The following is a 22,527-nucleotide window of genomic DNA, read 5'->3' as shown; positions in this document are numbered from 1 at the left end:
TTTCAGGGGGGCATGGGGGAGGCATGTCTTTTTTTCCTGTGTGGCTGGGATGTTCTGAGCCCCCTTAGCCATCCTCTCATCGTTGTTTCACTTCTTGAGCCCTTGGAGTCGGTTCAGTAACTCTGAATGCAGTTGTAAGTGTCTTGCCTTGTTCTCCGGCTTTTAACAAGGGTTCCACTTTAACACGCGAAAGGGTAACCCGATCCAGGCGTTTACAAATCTACAATGAATAAAAATATAGAGAAAAGGGGAAGAGAAAGGAAAGAATTCCTACTGAGACTCTTTATTCATAGGTGTAGGTAATGTACTCAACAGGAACAGGTACATTTGGCAGTTTTATTGCTTTATACCCTCCAGCTTGCTGTTAACATCATGAAGGCGTTTTTTTCGCAGGTGCACATACTAGCATTTTCTCCAGCAGCAAGAGCATGCATAACAAAAGATGTCAGAAAATAGGCTGGGGAGTGTTTGCAACACGTTGTTTTCTTGTTTCGAAATAATTCCTGCCTCATAATGGATGCTAACCCCGGAATGGGGGAAAGTTGGGCAGGAGAGAAGATCGCTTTGAAATAGTACCTATATGCCGCCTTGGCGGAGGGAATAAGGCGTCAGAGTCAGACAAAAAGGAGAAGAAGAAAAGACAGGGAGAATCTGCGGGAACTGCTTCCTGCCATAGGCAGCAATCGGAGTTGCTCGTGCATCTCTCGTTCAGCCCAGCTGACGGACGAGATGCGGTGGGGCGAGCGGGACGAGCAGCGGCCCGGGGGGAGCGGCGGCGCCGCGGGGGTGCGGAGCCCCCGCCGAGCCCACAGTGGGCGCCGGCCGGAGGGAAGAGCTGGAAACCCGGCGCTGCTCTTCCCCGGCGGTGCTCAGACATCCTCGTCTGTCGTCAAGACAGTTGACTCCGTCCAACCTCACACCGATAATTTTGCTCAATTTAATTAGGCCCACCGGGGGTCGCGGGGGACGTGGGGGTGGAGTGGGGAGCAATAGGGACCCGAGCCGTGCCCCGGTAGAAGCGGCAGCTGCAGGGATATTTCTTTTCTGAGGTTCAGGCAGGTCCTGGGCCCGCGCTCTGGAGGGGGATGCCAGGGCACAGGGAGGTCCCTCCCGCTGGGGACACTGCGCTGCCGGGCACCGCTCCTCCCTGGCTCCCATTTGCGCGTAGCCGAGCTCCGTCATCGGCCTCTTTCTGGAGAAAATAGACCAGAATCAATAGCTCTGGACGCATCAGAACAGTGGAGTGTCAATTTCCCAGGGTGGGTGACTCGTGAAAAAGGGGTGGGGACGGGCACCCCACACCTCCTAGTCCCCTTGCCCTGAAGTGTCTCCGAAAGTGAGCGGGCAGAAGTCACGAGTGAGAGGCGGGAGCCCACGAGGGGAGCTGCCTTGCCTCAGCTGAGCTTCCCGGGATCTGCGCGGGGCCGGACGGGCCGGGAGCCTGGCTGGATGGGGAAACGTGCCAGTTAGGGGGAGGCTGGGCACTGTCCCGGGGCGGGAGCCCCTGCACGGCCTCCTGTGAGCACACGTCCGTCCCTGGGAAAAGGCAGCAGGAATTAACCGCATACGAGCCCCCTTCCCGGCTTCCCCGCTCTTTCCGCGGCTCCCGGAGGTCTGGGTTGCAGCCCTGCTCGGGGGCGATGGGGATATGCCCTGTGCACTGTTCTGCGCTCTATTCCCTCCGTACCCGCGGGCCCTGCCCGCGCATCCCTGGCCGGCCTTCTCCTCTCCCCACCCCGCGGTGTAATATTCCCAGAGAATGCTCTCCGCAAGTCACCCTCGCTCGTCTGTAGAGCAAGGAGGCCTTTGCATCCATCCCAAGCGGGATTAGGGCCAGTATCTCAGCACGCCCGGGCTGGCTGAGAGCCGCAGGGTCAATGCTACGCTCCCTTTCCTTCTCCCCGCCGTCCTCCCCTGCTCCGCTGTCGGGCGGAGAGCGTGGCACCACGCACCGGGCTCCCTGTGCCCCAGGACTGGGTGACTTCGTGCGACCGGTCTTCGGTGTCACCTTAAACCGCGTCGCTTTAAGGACGTTTGTGGGTAATACTTTCAAAGGGCCAAAGCGTGTTTGCGTGGTTTAAGGTCACATTTGCGAGTCGAAAGATGTCACACAACAGACACAACAGCTAGAAGGAGCTGACAAACAACAGGAAACGGGGTTCTATTTTTAGGGTGTAATAGGAAGTTAATGTAAGCGGTCAGAAGCTTCCTATATGCCTCCGAGCACCTTCTGTTCCATTCATTCATTCATCCATTCATTCATTCATGCGTTCAACAACAACAACAGGGGAAAACAAACATTCCCCTTCCGTTTCTCATCCCATCCTTGCCGGGAAGTCCTGCTGAGGCGTTTGCAAGGGTGGTCTCTGCAAGCGGAGTCCCTCTTTCGGGTGGTTTATCTTGTTTTGTGGTTCGTGGGGAGAGGTGCGATAGCGTTCCCCAGGCGAGGTTCCTCCAGAAGGAGTGTGCTCTGGGATTATATATCCCCTCTTCTCAATTCACACCAGAGTCCGGGAGAGTGCTTTCTGTCTCACACCGGTCAGAGTAGCTGGGAAGGTCCCAGATAAACTTATTTCAGGAATTACGTAGGTTCGTGTGTTTTTGCGCGAGAAGCCCGTGTACCCGCGTGAATCAGATCTTGCAACAGAATTTTTTTTAAGTGGCAGAGAAATGCCGGGTGGGGCGGGGGGGACGGGAGGGAGGGGAAAAGGCAAAGATTAGATTAGTGAGGGATCTCCTGGTTTTTTAACAACAGTACGGAATCCACAAAGCATTCGAAAGGTGCTCGGGGGAGAGCGGAGGTCTCCGGCAGAGCAGTATGTGGAAAATCTCGAGGGAAGAGGAAAGCCAGAAAATATTCCGGCTGGCAGCGATCCGCTCCAGATGCGTTTTTGCGGAGAGGCTCCCTCCGCGGATGCACGGGACTTTCCCCGCTGGAGCGTGGCTGTGGCGGCCGCCAAAGGCGCGCCCCCGCCCCGCGGGTGTCCGCGGCCGCACGACGCTGATGTGAGAGCAGCTGCCCGGTATGGCTCGGCAGCCGCTGTCCTGCCCTGGCAGCGCAGCTTCGCCCGCTGTATTTACAGCTCCCAGAAGCTCAGCAAAATATCTCTCCTTGCATCTGCCGATGATATTTCTTTCTCCCGGTCTCTCAAGCCTGTTTACCCCAAAACACACGTCCTCCTCTCCTTCTGCTAGTATGTCGTATTGCCATCGTCCTAACAACTGAACGGTGAGGAAAGGCACCCGCAAGAGGAGGTCACCTCCTCACGCTGGAAGAGACTAATTTTAAGGAGAGACCGCGAATTTTGAGCGCTGCCAGCGCGAGAGCAAGAGCGGAGCGGAGGCTCCTCTGGATTTCAACCCACTAAGATTATAACAGACAGGCAGGCGTCAATGGCTTTCCATACCGCGAGTGTGAAGGAAGTGGCAGGGAAGCGGAGGGGGGGTAAACCCCAGCCCAGCCTTGCAGATGGATCACACACGCCGCTTTCTATATTGTAGCCTAGGTCAAAATAATAGGAGTCAGAAGGGGAAAGATCCAGAGGGAACGAGCCACTGTCTCTTGTACAGATTTGTAGCGAAGCCTTGGCTGTGATTAAAACCTTACAGATAGATTCATTCAATGTGTGGCTCCGTAGAGAGTCGCAGATTGGGGCTTTTTGTTTGGTTAATGTTTTGTTGTGTTGTTGTCGTTGGTTGTTGTCCCTGATGGGGGGTATGTGTATGTGGGGGGGGGGGGGGGGGTGTATACCTGCTTTAAAATGCAATTAGGTTTCAAGCGAGTGGCTGCTCAGCTGGAGGAGGGAACCCCCGCGGAGGCCCCGGCCGCCCGCCTCTCCCGCACCTGGTCAGGTGTGCAGCCACACCGCCTTCAGTGAAACCCGCGGACAGCTCTCTCCCCTCTGCCCATACGGAAGCCTGCTCTGGGCATACGTGATCCCCGTCAAGAGACCGAGCGGGGGCTGTGCCTCCTTCGCCCCTCCGCTGGGACCCTTGTGGGATCTTCCCCTCCGTGGCAGCGGCGTGGGGGGATCTTCCCCTGCGAGGGCCAGGGGACCTCCCCGAACGCAGCCGCAGGTTTGCAGACCGCCGCCTGTGAGGCTTTCACTTGGCAGGCGTCCCCACCTGCCCGGGTGCTGCTGAAGCAGATGTTTGTTTTAGCGGGGACTTATGTTGTTTTGTTTTCTTTTCAAATGAAAGAAAAAAAAAAAACCTTTATCTGGCAGAACAAGACGAAATGCAATTAAAAAATAAAAACAAAACAAAACAAAAAACCCAAGCCACCACCGCTCTTAAGTGCCCATTTTGGAAGGGCTCAGAGGAGAATGGAAACTCGCGGCTCTTTTAAGTCATCAGAGAGGCTGCAATTTCTCCTGCGGTAGCGGCCAGTCTCACCCCGAGCCAAGCGCCGCGCCGAGCCCTCCCGAGCCCAGACACGCCGGATTCAGCCTCGGCTCCCACGGCCACTCTGAGTGCGCTGAGCCGGTGGCACCAGCGGGGAACGTGTCACCCCGGCTGCGCTCTGCAAGTCTCGGATTCCGGCGAGAGAAAGCAGAGGCTTTAATTACGGCAAACGAGCGCGGAGTCCTCTCTCTTCAGTCTCTTTGCCTTCGTTTATTTTTAGTACACTTCAAATGTCTACACATTTCCCTTGTTGAGATCACTGCAATTATTTACTCTGCCTTTAGGGATGCATTTACCCAAGCAATGAATGGAAATGTAGTAAACACTGCGCAAAGTCAATGCAGCTATTGAGGTTTATTTATTAGGAAAAGAAGTAAATATCTCGGCTTTACTTGTTTCTTCGGGCAGACTCGTTATCTAGAGTAGATTGCAAGGAGAGTTCTTCACTTATTCCCGTGTAATGAGCCTGCTTTATACGTTTATCTCGTATCTGTATCTAGCTACAGCCACTTTTGTCAGGGTCTCAGCGGACTATAAAAACAAATCTAAAAGTTAATTTAGAAGGATAATCCGGAGGGATGCATTATCTGATCTCTCCATAGAAACTTAGCTAGGTAAGGTCCCGTATCTGAAAGCGTAAAGAGATACATACAAACAGAGCATCGCCTCCAGCAACCTGGATTCCGCCCGCATCCACCGTCCGGAGCGGAAAAGCTCTTGACACTGAGCGCGGTTTCACTGGCAGAGTGAAACTGCTTTGCCGGACTGACTGGTCCTAGTGTGACCACGGCGTTATCCTCCATACCGCAAGAATTATTATTATTATATTTCGCGAGTTGAGATCGTCACCTTTCTCCACCTGTGTGCCCTGACCCCTCTCCCCCCGGCCATTTCTCTCACGGAATAAAGGCAGGAGGAAGGGACACTGGGGGACGTGGGCGGTAAGAGCGCGTTAGGTATCTGCGGCGTGAGGCGCGGGAGGTATTCCGGGTTTCTGACAGCTGGATCTGAAACAAATCAGATCTGGATTAACTTGCCTGTTTTGTGAATTGTCTGCATTTGAGCAAGCAGCCCTCACCCACTCCGCTTCTGGCAGGTTTTGTTACACGTGCCTCTATAAATATATTATCCCAACCCTCTTTCCTCGTTGGAGATCTCTGTTCAACAAAACAGAAAACAGAACGAGGAGAAGCGATTTTCCTTTTTAAATGAAGACATTTATAAGTAACCTAATTTCGTATCGTGGAAGTAAATTTCATGCTAGGATATATTTTCCACAACATGTAATCTTTTACAGCCGGAAGACATTTAATTAAAGCCATATTCGGAGAAGTACGGCTTCAAAGCAGTCAGACGACCACATACCTCATTCATATTCAGGATCCGTCCGCGAATTCATATTGTTCTAACGTGGGACATCGCCCCTACGGCATAACTCTGCAAGGCCTGGGCAGCATGAGAGATAACACAAAGGAGGGCAGGCAGGGAACAGCACGGGCGCGCTTTACCAGGCACAGAGGTGTCTGTTTAACCCGAACACCACCGCTTTCTGCTTTTCAGCTCTCCACATTCGGTCGGAGGAACTCCCAGCAATTCACATGCACTAGCTGGGGGCTGGGAGGAGAGGAAAAAGTCCACGGAGGATGAGCCGGGGTTAAGCATCCCGAGTTGGGTGCTCCCACTTCGTTTCCACACGCTGCTGCCCACTTCATGTCGCCATGGGAAATACGTGTGTGGGGACAAGGTTTGCTCACACACGTTTGCCACCTCCTCAGGATAAGGCCGGGGATCTTGTGGCAGCCCCATTTCCTAGCATTTCGGGCTGGTCGGGAAGTGGTCATGCAGACTCACACACCCTACGGCCAAAGGGGAACTCTGGAGAGAGAGGGGATGGCGCCCTGCCGGCACTGCTCACAGGCATCTGTGAACTTTTTATCGCGCTCACACCGTCTGAAGGACAAACACACTTTCTGTTCACATTTGTGCCCAATCTCCTGCTCGACTGTTGGTTACTCAGATGGAGATCAGGGGCCCCCGAAGAAATGGGGGTGAAGGAAGGGAATAGCCCAGGCCCGAGGTGAGAGGGGGGTTCAGCTAGACATCCCGGGGCTCAGGTGCCGCTGTCCCTGTCCTTCCCAGCTCCGTCCATGGGACACTAGCTCTTTCGTTGAATTCACTGGTAAAACTGCCCTGAATTCGGCGAGAAGGGAATCGCCCCCGCCTCCCTTGGACAGTTTCTCTATGGTAACTTTTGCCTAAGCGGGTGCTTGGTGCCTCCCGCCTTTCCCTTGCCATTCCCGGGGCCGCTGGTGCGAAAGGTTGGTTCTCCGGGATCCAAGGAACTTGTGTGCTCCGGGGTCGTGTCAGCAAGCACTTTTGTTTTCTTCTCGAAAGGGATGGCAAAATGCTTCCAATGAAGCGGGGAAAAGCGAAGCGAAATAAACCCACAACAATTTTCCCCCCTAAATAAATCATCTCCCTGTCCAGCCCGAAGCAAAATAAACCCGCAGCAAAACGAGTCGCCCCTCGCGGCTGCCCTGCCTCGAGTCGGGGCTGCTTCGTTTCAGAGGGGATAAAATTCAGCGGCGAAATCAAATCAGAAAGGTTCTGGTTAGTTTCCTTGTAGTGGTAATTAAAAGTATTAATTGGTTGTGTCGACAGCTTAAAAAGACAGGTGTTGCTAAAAAAGCGCCATTAATCTTCCAGTCATTACCAAGCGGCGATGGGAACGGGACTGGGAGAAGGAGTCGATTGTTTACGAGGGTCTTTCAAGGTTTAAGAATGGAGATTATAATAATACTACTGCTAATCGGACGACTTTCTCCATTCCTTTGAAAAATGAAAATAAATCAAATGGCCAGCCTGCAGCCCTCAGCTAGAGCAGGGCAGGAAGTCTCTCACGGACTTCGACCCGTTTAAGATATTTTAACGTTAATTTTCGGTGCATATATATATGGTTAAAAGTGGGGACAATTATTCATTCTTCCTGTCTTCGGATTTTTTTTTGTCAGATGACCTGTGGCTCGTAAATAAAGTAAATTTTACACAAGTTTTCGGCACAGCAATCTAAATTTCAAAGGCTCTGACTAGCTGCTTTGTCCATCGGGCAAAGTAAGAGTCAGTGGCGTTGCAGCCTAGGTGTGTAAAAGTGAGGAAAGGAGTGAATCCAGGCCCCGGTATGAGACCCGAGCCCAGCTTTTCAAGTGGGTGCCTTGGGGGGGTTGTTGGTTGGCTCCTTTGTAGTTTTGGTCCACACAGCCGCGGGTGGCCGGACCGAGCAAACCTCCCTGAGGGGAGCGGAGCTGCGGGTGCGGCGGGGAAGCGGCTCCCCTTGTCCATGTGCGCACGTCGGGCGAGCCCAGAGCCGCCCTTCGAAGGCGATGCCCGGGGCATCGGCTGGGGGCCTCCCCAGAGAGAAACATTTGGCAGTTGTTCTTCCAGGAGACGCGGGGCCCGGTCCCCTCCCTCTGCTCGGGGCAGCGTGGCCGGGCCGAGAGCCGGGGCTCCGGGCCGGGCTCCCTGGGGCGCTCGGCGGGCCCGGAGGCCTCCCCGCTCCGCCGCTCCCGCCGCACGTGACGCGGCGCGGAGCATGCGCGCGGCGCCAGCCCCGACGGCCGCGCCCGAGGTCGGCCCCGAGCACCGAGGGCGGCCCCGAGCCCCCCGTCCCGCCCGGCCCCGGCCCTCAGCCTGCCTGCCGAGGCCTCGCGTCCCCACGCCGAGGAAAGCTCCGAGGCGGCGAAGCAGCCTCTGAAGCCATTCCGCCCGACGGGTTGTTTTAAGTCCTCCCGGTGGGGCTGTCCAGCCGGCGGCGTCGCCCCTGCCCTCCTCTCCGGTGTCTCCGGCGCTCGGGCCGTGCCGGTTCTGTTCCGCCGGGCCCTTCCTCTCCCCGGCCTGTGGCACCTCACGGTGCGCCCTGCTGCTGCTGTCCGCACCGGCCCTGCTCTGCTCCTTGGGCCGGGCCGCGGGGGCTCCCACCACAGCTCCGTGGACGGTGAACCCCCCACGATCCTGCCCCAAACAATCTCCGAGCGCCTCCGGTCCGCCTGCGCGGGCTGTTCCCGCAGCCGTGTTTGATACCGAGGGTCCTGTGGCAGCCGGGCAGAGCCGGCTCGCCGCTGGCACCCCGCGGAAAGGCGCCGGCGTTTGCGGGGAGCTGCGGGGGCGAGGGCCGGGCTGAGCGGCCGGGGGAGCGCCGCTGCCCCAGCCCAGCACTCCGCTCCCACCGCAGCCTTCCTGCCGGCTCCTGGGGCCGAACCCCCGCGGGAAAGCAAAGACAGCACACACACAGCCTTTGCCTACTTCGGATCGGTAATGACTTTCCCCCCTACTTGTTCTAAAACAACGAAACACAGACTTACCTGAAGTGGTTTTTATTTTCACAACAAGGGATATTCCCTGCATTGCACACACACACACAACGCATGCACACGCGCGCACACACACACGCACACACACACATATTAACCAATAGAAAAGCCAGATATGAGGGTTTGATGCTCTGCTGTGACATGGATAATTGTTGCATCGTGTAACTTCCTACATCTTGGTTTTAATTTGCAGTGAACCAAACAAAGATATTTGCAATTTTTAAATAAGCACTCTATGTAATAAATGGGAACATTGTGCATGAATGCTGTTTCTTTCCCTTTTCTTTAGAAGACATTATTAGCTCTGACAGCATGCAGCTCAGGTTTGGAGGAGAGGATTTTGTAAAGGGATGATAGACAGGAAGGGCAGCAATCATGGGCTTCTTGGGCTAAAGCTTTTTTTCTTTTTTATCAGAATGTTCTGTTCGATGCCATTTATCCTTGATGATAGAAAATTGCTCTGTTGCCAGGACGCTGCTGCTGAAATAGAGGGCAGGAGCCACATTTCCATTTTGCAGCTTGAAAGCTATTCAAATGAATTTGCAGAAAGGGGGAAAAATCTAGAGATAAACAAATGAGAATAAATCGAGTTCCCCTTTCCTCTATTTTCTTTCTCTTTTTTCTTCCTTTTTTTTTTTTTTTTTTTTGAGGTGCGTATGTGTGTACGTGTGAGGGACCTATTCATTTTCTACATAAGGATTTTAGTTCATCAGTGTTTGCAGCACCTGGAAAGTGCTCCAAATCAGGGAACACTTATTTTGCTTCTGTTCCCACCGCTGAACATATAAACATATTAGAGAAATTTACGTGTGTGTGCAGATATGCAGGCACCCGCGATTTCCTTACACGTGTGTATATACAGCCAGACCCAGAAATGCAGTGCTGTGTGTTCCTCTGCATGGATACCAAAGCCATGCACCACCACCTTACAGTAAATGTGATTTCTCTCAGCATTTATTTGTTGATTCTGGTGAAATACCTCGTCGTTTTAAAACAATTAAAATCTATGCTTAACTTATAGCACTGTCCTTCCATCATAGCTAATAGTGTGCGAAATCTTCATTTTCCCTCCTAGTCCATTTAGATATTTCCAGAGTCCCAAGAAGAAGTAATAACGTATCTGGCTATAATCCAGCACGCAGCCCAAGGGCTAATATTTAATCATTATTTTTGAATTAAGCATTGAATAAAATAAAGCCAGAAACATTATTTATAAATTGGAATGAATATAATGACAAGTAATTATGCTCTTCCTTCACTGGTGATTCAAGGCTCAGCTCAGCTCCTCAGTTCAAATCCAAATAAATGAAATGTGTGAAGCCTGTTAAACACTTCCATTTCATTTACTTGTCCAGTCTGTAGGCTGCTGATGTGTCAGGCTGGAAATATTGGACATACCTTGACTGGGGCTGTAAAAACTCTCAGAGGTCTGAGGGCCCACTTACCACAAAATAACTTTAAATGAATTCTAACTTCACTTCTCTGAGTAAAAGCCGGTGCGAGTGAGTCATGAGATTGAGAGGATTATGCAGCCTTCCCTTAAACATAGGATTTTAAACGAGCATAATATGTTTGATGACATACTATATTTGATCACCTTGGGTTTTTTTCACTATGTCACTTCAACAGAGTTTCATCTCCTGTTAATCTATAATTAGCATGTTGGCTTCAAACATGATATATTTTAAAGTGGCATCTTATTAGATGTGGGTTCCCTTCTGCAAGGAAGAAAATTCTGGAAGTAGAAAAGAAACAAACAGGACTGAAAAAGGAGGATTGATTTATTGGCCTTGGCCAACAGCTTTTCCATAAGTGTCCAAGCAGTCAGGCATGTGACTTTACTATTGATTTTTAAATCTCCCTTCAGCTGAAAAGTTCACCGCGCAAATAATATTAAACTCTAATCACTGCTGCTATTAGATTAGGCTAAACATGGGGATCTGCGGGACCGGCCGTGCCCAGCTCTTCCCCCGGCCCGGGGCAGCGTCGTGCCCCCCGTGCCGCGGGGCTCTGCGGCGGGACCCGGGGGCTGCATTCCCGCTCCGCTCCTGCCGAAGCCCGATCCGGGGGCGAGGGCACCGCGGGGCCCCGTCTGCGGCACCTCGGGGAGGGCGCAGCGAGCGGAGCGGGCGACCCTCGGGGATCCACGGCCTCCCTTCCCCGCGTCCCTCTGAGGGAGCCGGGGGCGGCCGAGCTGCCGCGGCCGGGCGGGAGCGGCCGCGGGGCCCCAGGCGCGGCGCACCTGGGGGGACTTCCCGGGCCCCACGGGGCTGGCGCCGGGCAGGCGGCGGAACCCGCCACGCCGGGAACGCGCCGCGGCCCCACCCGCGGCCCCGGCCCGGCCCGGCCCGGCCCGGCGCCTGTGGCTGCAGCTGCTCCGGTGTCAGCAGCCCGCTCGGCTGCCGCGGCCCCCGCGCTCTGTCATGCGGGCACAGGCGGCGGGCAATGGCACCAGTCCCGCCCTGATGCCGGGCGGGCCATCCCAGCCGGTCCCGGGCTGCTCCTGCAGCCGAACGAGCGCTTTGCGGGAGATCCATTGGCGGGGGCCCGGCTCCCCCTGCCAGGTGCCTCACTGTCAGTAGAAAGGGATAAATTTAAATTCGAGGGCCGAGATTAAAGCCGGCCTGGCCTAGTCTCCTGCTATTATCTGGGAGATGAGAGCCTCTGTCTGGGCTTCCTCCTGCCATCCTTAATGTGGGGACTTGGGCTCAAGGAAGTCAGTGCCTGCACGTTTAAGTGATTGTGCGTGTCAACCCAAATATCTCTAATACCCTCTGCGGTTCAGAGGGTGACAGTGCATTTTCAGGCAGCAGGTGATTAGTTACAATTATTTGTAGGTCTTTTGTTTAGGAAAAGTTCAGGCCTCCATGAGTCCATGCTTGCTTAGTGACCACTTTTGAGTACTAAAAAAGCAAAGATAACTAGAGCTGGGTGTAAAGTTTCAAAGGCACAAGCCTGAACAAAGAAGTATGTAGACAAGAGATGAGAAAAGCCATGGAACTGCCAGGAAATGCTAGAACCACCAAAAAAAATCCTAAGACCAGCAACAAAAAACAACACCACAAACTAAACCCCCCAAAAACACCAAAAACCAAAACAAAGCACCAAAACCCCACCAAAACCCACCACAACTTTGCCAGTAATGTACTTGTAATGTGAACCAGATTGTCACAGAAGGCAAAATGGGTCATAGAGTAGTGAACCTTGGCTGCAGCCTGCCCCTGTTCACAGTAATTTCCTTGGTGGTGTGCAGCAGGCCATGGTGCTGCAGCCTAGCTTACTACCTCCATTTCTCCTCTCGTGTCTGCAGGGGCTTACTGGCAGGGAGGAGGGACATGCTGATACGGCAGCAGGGCATTTCACAGCCTCCCACCTCCTGTCCCTGGGCAGGGCTGGGTCTCTCAGCCCATTACTTGCCAAACAGACCTGGTCATTCTCTTTTGTCACAACCATCCAACACAGTGCATAATACTGCGCTTTGCTCCTCTAAGTTGTCAGGCTTGCACTGTCTTTGTCTTGTGGAAAAAAATGTGTGTGGCCATGTGATTAAAGCATGTCTAATCATGAGTTTACCTAAGGAACTGAATTTGGGTTGCATATGTAACCAACCTCATATCTGGCACTTTCTACCTTTTGAGTGACTAACTTCACAACCTTATTGTTCTCTTGGCTTAGAGGTATAGGTGTGTGAGAAAGATCTTAGTGTAAACCAAAGCAAAACCAGCAAGCCTGACATTTTTATAATGTTGGCTTTTTGTTGTTTTGTTTGGCTTTTTTTTTTTCTTAATGAAGGCTGTCCATAGTTTGGTTTTATGCCCTGAAAGCAGAAGTTTGTCTTCTCTTTGAATTCTAGCAGACGCAGTACCTAAAAAAACCTCTCCAATTTGGGTTCAAACACAGCCACAGTTTCATGAGAATGGCTTTAACTCACAGCCCAGTTATCACTCCATCTCTGGCGCCTTCTCTTCCCCAAAAGAGAATTAGAATGCCACTTTTCTGATTACACTCATTTAAGAGATTAGGTTTGGGAACATTAAAGAGATAAACATTTGAATATGCATCTGTGTCCTTATTACCACTTTCAAATGGCTAGACCTTAATGGTACATTCCATCAGTAAACCATTAACTTCAGTTTAAAACCATAAAGTTTTTGCTATATAAGAATCTTTTAAACTGACTTACATTGTTAATTAAGGGCTTAGGAATGCATGAAATCTTCAGCTTACAGATCCACAAACTTTGTGAGACTTCTGTCACTGAGAAAACCACAGACCTGATTTGGTTCTCCAAATTAACACTGGCTTGAGCAAACTAGATTTTAATTTCTTAACAAGTTCTTTCGCATTTTCAAATGCCAAATAGTTCTGCATTCAGGCTGGTCAGATTCAATACCAGTATACTAGTTTATTTCAGCTCCTTCTGGGCTTCTTTGCACCTTCCTTGGGGAATCCTCTTCTCCAAGCAGCAGATCTGCTTAGGGGATCAACTCAGCCAGGTATGGCATCAGAGTAAGGACAAGGTATATACATTCAGACTTCTGAGGTTGAGGAACATTCCAGATCCATCAAATATACAGTTTTTAACTTTTTAAAAATTTGTGTTGAAACAGTTTCAGAAAGTTACCTTGGCAGAGGGCTGTTGTAGGAATTCGCTACTGTTAGGCAAATGGTAAAGCTTCTGGGCTATAAATGTTTCTGTGTTCCATACTGAGTGATTCCAGAGAACTCTCTAAGGTGCTTTAATGGCCCCCCTCCATCACGGAACTTTCCAAACACAGCACCATAGGTAATCAGCTGCATGGAAGACTGATGTTTTACCATCAAGCCATGTATGTCTCAGGTGAAACTTAAGCAAGGTCAGACAACAAACAAAAATTCATTGTAGTTTTATTTGAAAGCATCCATGGCAGTAAGTCGTCATATTGGCTGCTTCCAGACAGTCCAAGATCACACACATGTTTCTTAAGCATTTAAAAACTGTGGAGTTAAGGAAAATTAACCTAGAGTTTATAATGAAAACTTCTTTTTATCCTCTCTGAGTTACTCAGTAAACTGTGTAATTTTTTGTAGGCTGCTAGTGAAGAACTTTCCCCAGCCACCACATAAAAAAAACTTCACCAATTTTTATAATATTTCATATAAAAAAGAAGCACACCTATGGTTATATTTTGCAATGGTTGGTTGTGGCACTGAATAGTTACTGTACCAGCTACACAGACGTGAGATCTCCTTATGAGGTTAAAAACCTGAAGATTTTTATCATCTACTGAAGACAGTAGGAAAACCTTATGTTGTCTGTATGGGTATTTTCCCGGGCTTTCAGATGACTGAGCAGTTCCTACCGCACTGCTGAATATTCCCACCCTTGGGAAAGACACATTTGCTCACCATCCATGGTGTCCTTTTTGTGTTGCAAATGTGAAGGGAAGTGCGAGCTGGCTTTGCTCAAGCCAAGCACTGTTGACTACTGGAGGATAAATTACATCTGTTCATTCTACCGATATTATAAATTAGATACAAATTGTAATAATTATGCTTAATTGCTACTTAATTACTGATTAAAAGAAACGGTTTTATGATTCTTTATTACAATCCCATGCATTTTTTTTCCAAGGATGTTTAATCAGGCAGACGTTCTGAAGAACAGCCACAAATAATATTTTAGTGGTAGGATTAGAAAGACGGTGTTGTGCACACCATTTTGAATATAAGCATTTGCATATGACCTAAACTTCAATACAGTTGGAACATTTTTGTCCAAGTGTTGCCAAAAAAATGTGCAGCTTTTCAGAACAAAGATATTGCAGATATCCAGAGCATGCTAGGACACTAAATTCGCAATGCATTCCCTCCCCTCCTCCCCGCCCAGTAGTAGAGCCCTTTGTTAAGCAGATGAACTTGCAGGCAGCATAAACAAGAACTTTTAAAATATACCTGGGATTTTTGCTCTTACCAGTAAAGTCCTCAGTTCAGTGAATCAAGAGGAAGAGGGGGACGATTTTTTTTTTTTTGTGTTTGGTTGTAGAGTAGGGAAAATAGATGGAGATTTGTCTGCTTGAATCCAAAGAACCAGGTGAGTAATTAATCATGATCATGTCTAGATAATTGGCCAGAGAGCAGCAGCAGGGTTGAGCCTACATTTACAGCTTCGAGATAACAGCTCATGGATATCAAAATGATTTTGACTGTTCAGCAAATGCTTATTTGGGCCCCATTCTTCTATATGTATGAATTGACTCTCCTTTTTAAAGTCAGCACAGACATGCTGCTAACAACTGTTGATATTGGAGTCTAGGTACTTACAATCTAAAAAAATCCTATTCTGTAGCTATGAAGTCTATTTAAAATAATTTTCCAAGCATTAGAGAGACAAACTGCTACTAGTGGTTTAGAGTGTTGGATTAATTATGCCCATTGCACTACACAATATAAAGCACTTATGATTACTACATGGATTTTTTTCTGGGGGGAAGGGGAGGGTCTTGACATTCAGAAAGGAAAAAAGTAATCACCTATTTTTTTATGTCTCTGCTTGTTACAGAGCCCATTGAAGTCAATGGGAGCGTTGCCATTTGTTTGTGTGGGCTTCCATCAGGTCCTGTATATGCTGCTGTGAACTGGAGGGGGAAAAGGAGTATTCTTAAAGGGAAGAGAAGCAAGAGGGGAGGAGTTAAACAGAGGTGAAGAATAGAGCTCTTTGTCTATTAATTAGGGTTTACATGCCTTGTGGAGAGCAGCGTTCCTCCAGCACTGGGTCCCTCTGCCCCACTATTTCATTTTTACATCTTCTGTGCTAGTTGCTCTTCAGATCAATATATGCTCATGTTTTATGCACAGAGTAGCACTAACCATGGCACTCCACTGCTCTGGTGCATAGGAAAGGAAGGCATTGAGTTGGACAAGCTTCTCTGGGGTCAAAAATGCTTTTTGTTTCTGAAGATGATGCCCACTCTCCCTGAAACATATTGTCCAGGACAACACCTACACATATCACAAGAATTTTTCTCTGAGTTACTCTATCTAATCACTTGTTGCCCATGGAGAAACAAAACCTGGTGAAACCATGGAGTTGTCCTGATGGAGTCTTGCCAATATGCTTCAGCTGAAACTGGAAGGGCTCACTGGACAGTGCTAGTTCATTCCCATGTCCATTTTCTCCTGGTTACACCCAGCAAAAGACAGTGACAATTGGTTGCAATTAGAGAGGAAAAGTGCCATTGTATTTGACACTAGGCTGGACTCTGGGGATGTTCTGTTGCTGGGTGTGTCTCAAACTGCTGGGTGACCTCGGGTAAGACATTTGGGACTCAGACTTATGATCAGTTAATAACAATTTAACAAGCTATTGTGTCTCAGTTGATCAGCAGTGACTGTCCTTGTGTGCACTTTCACCCAGAGCAAACGGGCTGATATGACCCAAAGTGTAGTTATATGAACAAATAATTAAATCAGTGCAACCAGCTCTGCTGTCATGCCATGAGATCGTATCCCTGAGAAGGCAACTAATCTAATTTAAAATTTGTGAGGTTTTTGTTTTGTTTTGCTTTACTTTTTTTTTCTGGGTTGTTTTTAATCTTCGCCAGTTCCCCAGTGCATGTCACTGGAGGAATGTAGGTCTTTTGGTAGAAATGTTGGGCATAGAGTGGCAGTGATGATTTAACCTGTAGTGAAACAGGTCTGGTTTCTTTGCCATTACTGAGGAGTAAGAGGATGCGCATGGAGCGAGGAGATCAACTGGTTGAAGATATTTCAAAGTCCTTGTGAGTCTGACCAATCAGATCCCAATCAGCAAAGCACCTAAATGTCTCTATGAATCATAGTATTTGTTTCTCATGTGAAAAGGGAGGAGGTTGGTACAGAGTCCAACGGAGTGATGGACTGTTCTTATCAGAGGTTTGCATACAAGTACAGATAAATCACAGGACTAACAGAGGGGGAGGTGTGCTCACCTGTCAGTGGAGAAAAGCAGAAGGCAACAATCAAATTCTGAATTCATAGGCTTTGTTGTCTGCCAATTAGCACTAACCTCAGAGGAGCGATAAGGGCATATCCTGAGCCTCCTTTCACTAGGCAATTTCCCTAAGTAAGATTTTTAATTATTATCTGAAGTGCTTTACTTATAATTATTTTGGTAGAGAAACATTATCTTAATAGTACAGTAACATGTGAATTACCATTTTACACCACACACACACACACACACACACACACACACACACATATACTTGCCATTTTTGGGGCAGTATTTTACAGCAGTTTTGTTTTTTGTTGGTCAGGCAAAATAATGTGCATTTGTGTGAGTTAAGGATTACATAGGACATTGAGAGCACTGAAGAAGGATGAAGTCAAAAAAGAGCTCACAGAGGAGGACAGGTATCTACTACCACAAAGAGGAACCTGCTCCTCAGGAGCTGCAAGGTTATGTCTCAGAGAATAGGAAAGATGAAGTCACTGGGTTGTGAAAATAAAACACTTCTTGCAGAAAAGACTGTACATAAATTTTATTGTATCAAGTTATTTTCATGCTTGTAAGTCTGCTGAATTGATATGTATTAGTTTCAAAGAAATTGTTCAGCTGGTATGCAGTCAAAAGCAGAGTATTTACAGTTTGTTCTTAGGTGCTGAGTAATAATGATGATGTGTTGGTTCTTATAATTATGATCACATTTTACTATGACAGTAAATACTGAAGTTTAAAAGAATGTGCAAAGAGAGGAATCTGGATGGGTCACAGTCAAGCTGTCTCCCAACTCCTCTAACAAGGGTTCACACCACCATGTTCCAGGTCTCTGAGATGATTTCTCTTCTAATGTAGTAGCTGCTAGCTAGCAATTAAATTTCTGTCTATAGAAAATGAGTCCAGCTGGCTTTGCTTCCTCTCCCTTGAGAAATTCTTCAAAGTTCTAGGTTCCCACAGCAAGGCTTCCATGGCTTCAAAGGCATAATTTGGCACATGCCCACTGGGCATGCGTTTGTCAAAGCACACACACAAAATTTTACTGTTGAAGATCTGTGCCCCAGGGAAGCTTCCACTCTGAGGTGAAATTACTTCTTTCCAAATGCCATACTTGAACTATGAAAGGATACACCCTTTAACATAATAATAGTGACTTCCAAATGCAAAGACATAGCCTCTGATTTACAGCAAGCATACCCACCGCAGATTAGCTCTTGAGATATCTGAAGGCAAAGTATTATAGCAAGAGCTATTTATCCTAGATTCTGCCTCATTACAAATCATCCTTGTACATTACACTGAAGGAATAATAAAACAACTGCCTATTATCCCTTACAGAGTGGCAGACAGATCAAAACGCTCTACATCTCTTACTAGTCCTCATTCAGACAACTGTGGCTCTGAAGTCTAACCTGAACAAGCCACACCTTTTTGAGACAGCACCAGTGCTCTTGTTTCTTCCCACCACACACAACTTTTTATGAGAGAGGAATACTGAATGACTAGTAGTGCTCCTTCATGCACAGAAGCCATGCGAGGTTTGTTCCTCATACCCACCCAAGCAGCCTGTCTAATGGCTCTTTTCTCTGAGAGCCCTTCTTGGATCTCCTATTCTCATGAGTTTACTGCATTTGACAGTGTCTTTTTTGACACACCCAAGAAAGGTTACACAAGTAACCACAGATGCCCTTGAGAAAGATTTTGAAGTATATCATGGCGCAGTAGACAAAAACTTGTGTAGGCCTTGTCTGCTACTGTCCCAAAGTATGTGTCCAGACTGACTAGCTGTCTGGGTTCCCACTTCAGTCAATGCAAAAAGACATCCTGTACTATTTTTCAGAGATGTCTGACTTTAAATTCTCTGTTAGGCTATGGTGATATGTTTCTGGAAGTGAACATCTACCTCCATCTACCTCCTAACTAAAAAGAAGGCATAGACAACTGCTTTATCCTAGGTGCCAAATTCTTAGCTAAATCTAAGTAGATAGGTATAATCCAAGTGGATGAAACAATGCCCAGAGGGAAAGTAAAAATGTATTAAAGTTTCAACTGTGACTGGATATTTGCCATCCTAAAAATTTTGTTCTGTGCCTAGTTTGTGAAGGATCAGAATAGCTTCCAGTCAGACTAATTTTGTTTCTCAGTTACAGCTGTGGAAGCGCAGTATGGTTTTAGTGCTAGAGATCCAAATTATAACTGCTCTTTAGGAGGGTGATGTGTACCTCTTGGTGGCATGGAAGAACAGAGCAGGTACACTTCAGGTTACTGCAGAGGTAATTTCTGTGCTCATCTCTCCAACTGATTTTCATCTCCTCAGCTTCAGCAGGAAGGCTGGTACGGGGTTGAAAACAGCAAAATTGTAGACCTCTCTCTGGCATTTTATGTACCATTTGGTACATGACATCTGGTCTCATAGATTATTTCAGGGGAAGGAGTGAATGGGACCTTAAGCACCTAATTAGGGCTTAGCTGTATAGGCCAGCTTTGGGTATGAGGCTGAAGCACCTATACAGTGAGCCTGGAAGGACTTTGTTCTCACAGAGGAACACTGCCCTGGATCTTGCCTCCCGCTTTTGTCTCACTGAACCTGAACCTCTCAGCCTGCAGAACAATAGAACCTTCTCAGTCTAGTTTTTGAGGGCTCGTTTAAGCTTTGGAGGAGCTTCTTTTAGTTAAAAATGGAGTGCCAGTGTTTCTATCTGGTAAAGCATTTTGTATTTGCAATAATTTCTGTACATATGACTTTTGATTCACTACAAGAAGATTTAATTCATTACAACATCCTTAGCTTTCTCAGGATACCATAGGTTTGTCTGAAGTCTTTCCTGTAGTCTGCTTTGTTATCTATAATATTTCTTCCTTTGACACAGAGGATCACATATCAGAGCTTGTTCTGGTTAGGAAGCTAAACCATTGATGGAGTCAGGCCCTTTCTTGGCTTCAGTTCTACCTATTTACAAAGAACATGCCAGCTTCCCTCTCTCAGCCTGCAGATGCAATCAAAACCACCAAAGACAGTATCTTTGCTTACAGCATCACTTTTTTTTGTGTGTTCAGTATTCCCAGTAAGTTCTCCCTTTAGGCTTTATGCCTGGATAGTTTCCTTTTAGCTGCTCTGTTTAGAGCTTATTTCTCTTTCTGTTTCAGCTACCTTTTTCTCTTGTACATGCATACACACAAATACACCCTTACCCAAAGCAATAACCATCAGTACCATCTGCCTACATTATTCAAGATTTAGGGTGTACTTTTGCCTTGTCTCAGAAACCTGTATTACCTCATCAAAGAACTACTTGGCTCTGTTATCTCAGATGAAGGGTGGTGGTTACTTCCATCAGCTTCAATGCCTCTTCTCCCAGTCTTGAACAATAGTACATGATGTTCACCCTCTCTTTGCCCTCACAAGATTTTCTACTTGCTTATCTTTTATTTATCTCTGTATTGCTTTATTTGGCACTAAAATACAGAATGGACGTGCTGGGACTAAATTCCCCTCTCACTGACAGTTCTACTATCTTCTGTCTCCACAGATAATAGATAGTGGAAATACTTTTGATGTACATCCATAAATGAAAGAAGAGATAGAGCTTTGTTTTCTTCATTTCTTTTGTCAAGTCCTACTAGGGTTTTTGTTTGTTTGTTTGTCTGTTTGTTCTCTTTTTGGTTTCTCTGACACCTCAGCTTCTTTTTAGCTGGCTTTTAAAGGGAGCTTGTAACTTTAAGCAACACTAAGGGATAAGACTATCTGCAGACTGCAAGGAAATTACATCTGAATTAAGAGAATAGAGGTTAAAGCCAGTTTTTTGTCTATCAAACAACCATCTCTGGAATTAGGAGAATAATGCTCTTACAGTTAGGAAGCTATTTGCTGTTAAAGCTTTTAGATGTTTCCCGTGTCAAACAACATCTGATGGCCGAAAGCCATGCTGACAGGGATTCACTTATGTCATAGGCTTTCTTTGGAGAGAAATGCAAAGAAACATATGGGTCATTATGACCCACCCCTTCATTACCACTGTGGAAATGCAGGTTTTTTACAACAGAATAACATCTCTGCGATACCTTGGTTGTCAAAAACCACAATTATAGTCATTGTTTATGCATTAAGGAAACCTCATCCTAAATCTGGCACCATATGGGGGTGAAAAGAGCAGCTGCTGACATTTCAGGATAATCATTATGATCTAGATGCAGATATGACTCAGCATGATGAGCCTGACAACAAGAACAGGAAAAAAAAGGAAAGCAGCATAGGCAGGTTTCAGATGTCCCTTCAAGGCACCAGCCCAAATGCATTTCTAAGGGGAGAGGCTTTCAACATGCATCAAGTGGGACAGCTCCTTAGGAACTCCACATGCAAAGCCTGAGCAGGGCTCCAGGCCCACATAGCCAAAAGGGTTGTTGATATTTATGTGTGTTGTAATCCAAGGGAGAAAAATAATTATTAACTGCCCAGAAAGAGTTTTGGAATATTGTTTTTTCCCTTTATTTTTGTGAACAATGAAACCATGCCAAACAAAACTATGCAAACAGCCCCACCTCCCTGTTTTCAACCCCTCTCTGAAGCACTAGCTCATCACTTTTCAGTCACTTTGGAGTTCAGCTGATTCTCTTTTAGCAGAAAATAACAGAGATACTTGGCTTCTTCTATGCAGCCCCACTGGTATTATTCAGTGTCCCTGAATTCTTTCACCAGGGCACTACCTTCTCCACATTCAATCTGCCTAGTCTCTTGCTATGATGCCTGCAGAAAATGGCACTGTTGATGACCTTCTGAATGTTCTACTTCTTGGGCCTTTTTTAGCCCTTCTGTTCTTGGCATGTTATTTTCCAAAGCAGGGATGCTCTTTTTCTGCATACATCCAAAATATGGATGTCCTGGATGAAACATTGTGACAGAAAAGCACTACACACAACTTCAAGAAAATGCTAGACTGGTGATATGTATATCCAAAGCCTTGTTCTGGCAACAAATAATAGTTGTGTTTACTCCATAAATATGTAGTCCACATTCCTTGTGTCAATCTCAGCCTTTTGATTTGGAGGATTGTGTCATTTTAAGGAAGAAATATGTGCACTGACCTCTAACTCAATGAGAGGCATATCCATTAGAAAATTAAAATGCGAGTCCTTTCTTCAGAAATGCTTATTTTGGTAACAGATGAGGAGTTCAAGCAGTGCCTGTAACAAGGGTGAGGTTAACACACACTTTTGTCACAGGGCTTTTCACATCACCTGTCCATCATGTGGTGGGGATGTGCCCCATTTAGGACGGATGCAATTCCTGGTTTGTAATGGTGTAGAGGCCAGAGAGCCTTGGGCAAAAGCAATGCTAAGACCAAGCTTCTGATCACTTTTTTTTGTCAATTTAACAGCTTGCAGATAATCTTTTGCTTCTGACTTAAGGCCTTAGTAAAGGACAGGACAGCAAAATGTAGCTATTGGTTGGATAAGCTATTCTGGCCTTTGGGAGCTGGTCTGGAGGCTATAGGTTGGTAATTTCTCCTTTATTCCAAAAAATATACAAGAAAACAAATGCCAAATCGAACCCCCCAAACATGAAAAACCCATACAAAACCAGAAAGTCATATATAGAATCAATAGAATAATAATCTGAGCCCCCCAGCTGATTTGTAAGTAGATGCTAACTTTTTCAAAACATTGCAGGGAAATTAGATTTTTCACAACCGTTCTGTACAACTTTAAAAGAATATCTCTGCTGTTTTGGTTATTTCTGGAGATTCTTCTATGGCTCAAATATTCTGTTTGCTTCTTATATTATATACATCCTCAGATTCC

The 22,527-nt window shown here is 47.4% G+C and overlaps 3 long non-coding RNA genes across 3 annotated transcripts in view; 2 read left to right on the top strand and 1 right to left on the bottom strand.

The window, feature by feature from the left end:
- LOC136558862 (uncharacterized) overlaps window positions 1–22,527 on the top strand; it is a 76,987-nt gene that overhangs the window by 9,087 nt on the left and 45,373 nt on the right. The gene's annotated exons all lie outside the window — the stretch shown is intronic.
- LOC136558874 (uncharacterized) overlaps window positions 1–22,527 on the top strand; it is a 32,960-nt gene that overhangs the window by 1,353 nt on the left and 9,080 nt on the right. The window lies entirely within an intron of this gene.
- On the bottom strand, window positions 4,595–6,605 carry LOC136558868 (uncharacterized). The gene is made up of 2 exons (XR_010783940.1): window positions 5,770–6,605; window positions 4,595–5,411 (listed from the first exon to the last, which is right to left on the bottom strand). It is a non-coding gene; the product is annotated as an uncharacterized lncRNA (long non-coding RNA).

The sequence above is a fragment of the Molothrus aeneus genome, chromosome 1 (genome assembly GCF_037042795.1).
Source record: "Molothrus aeneus isolate 106 chromosome 1, BPBGC_Maene_1.0, whole genome shotgun sequence".
Taxonomy (NCBI): domain Eukaryota; kingdom Metazoa; phylum Chordata; class Aves; order Passeriformes; family Icteridae; genus Molothrus; species Molothrus aeneus.
Note: the sequence above shows the minus strand (reverse complement) of the source record. Positions and strands in the feature narration are given on the sequence as shown.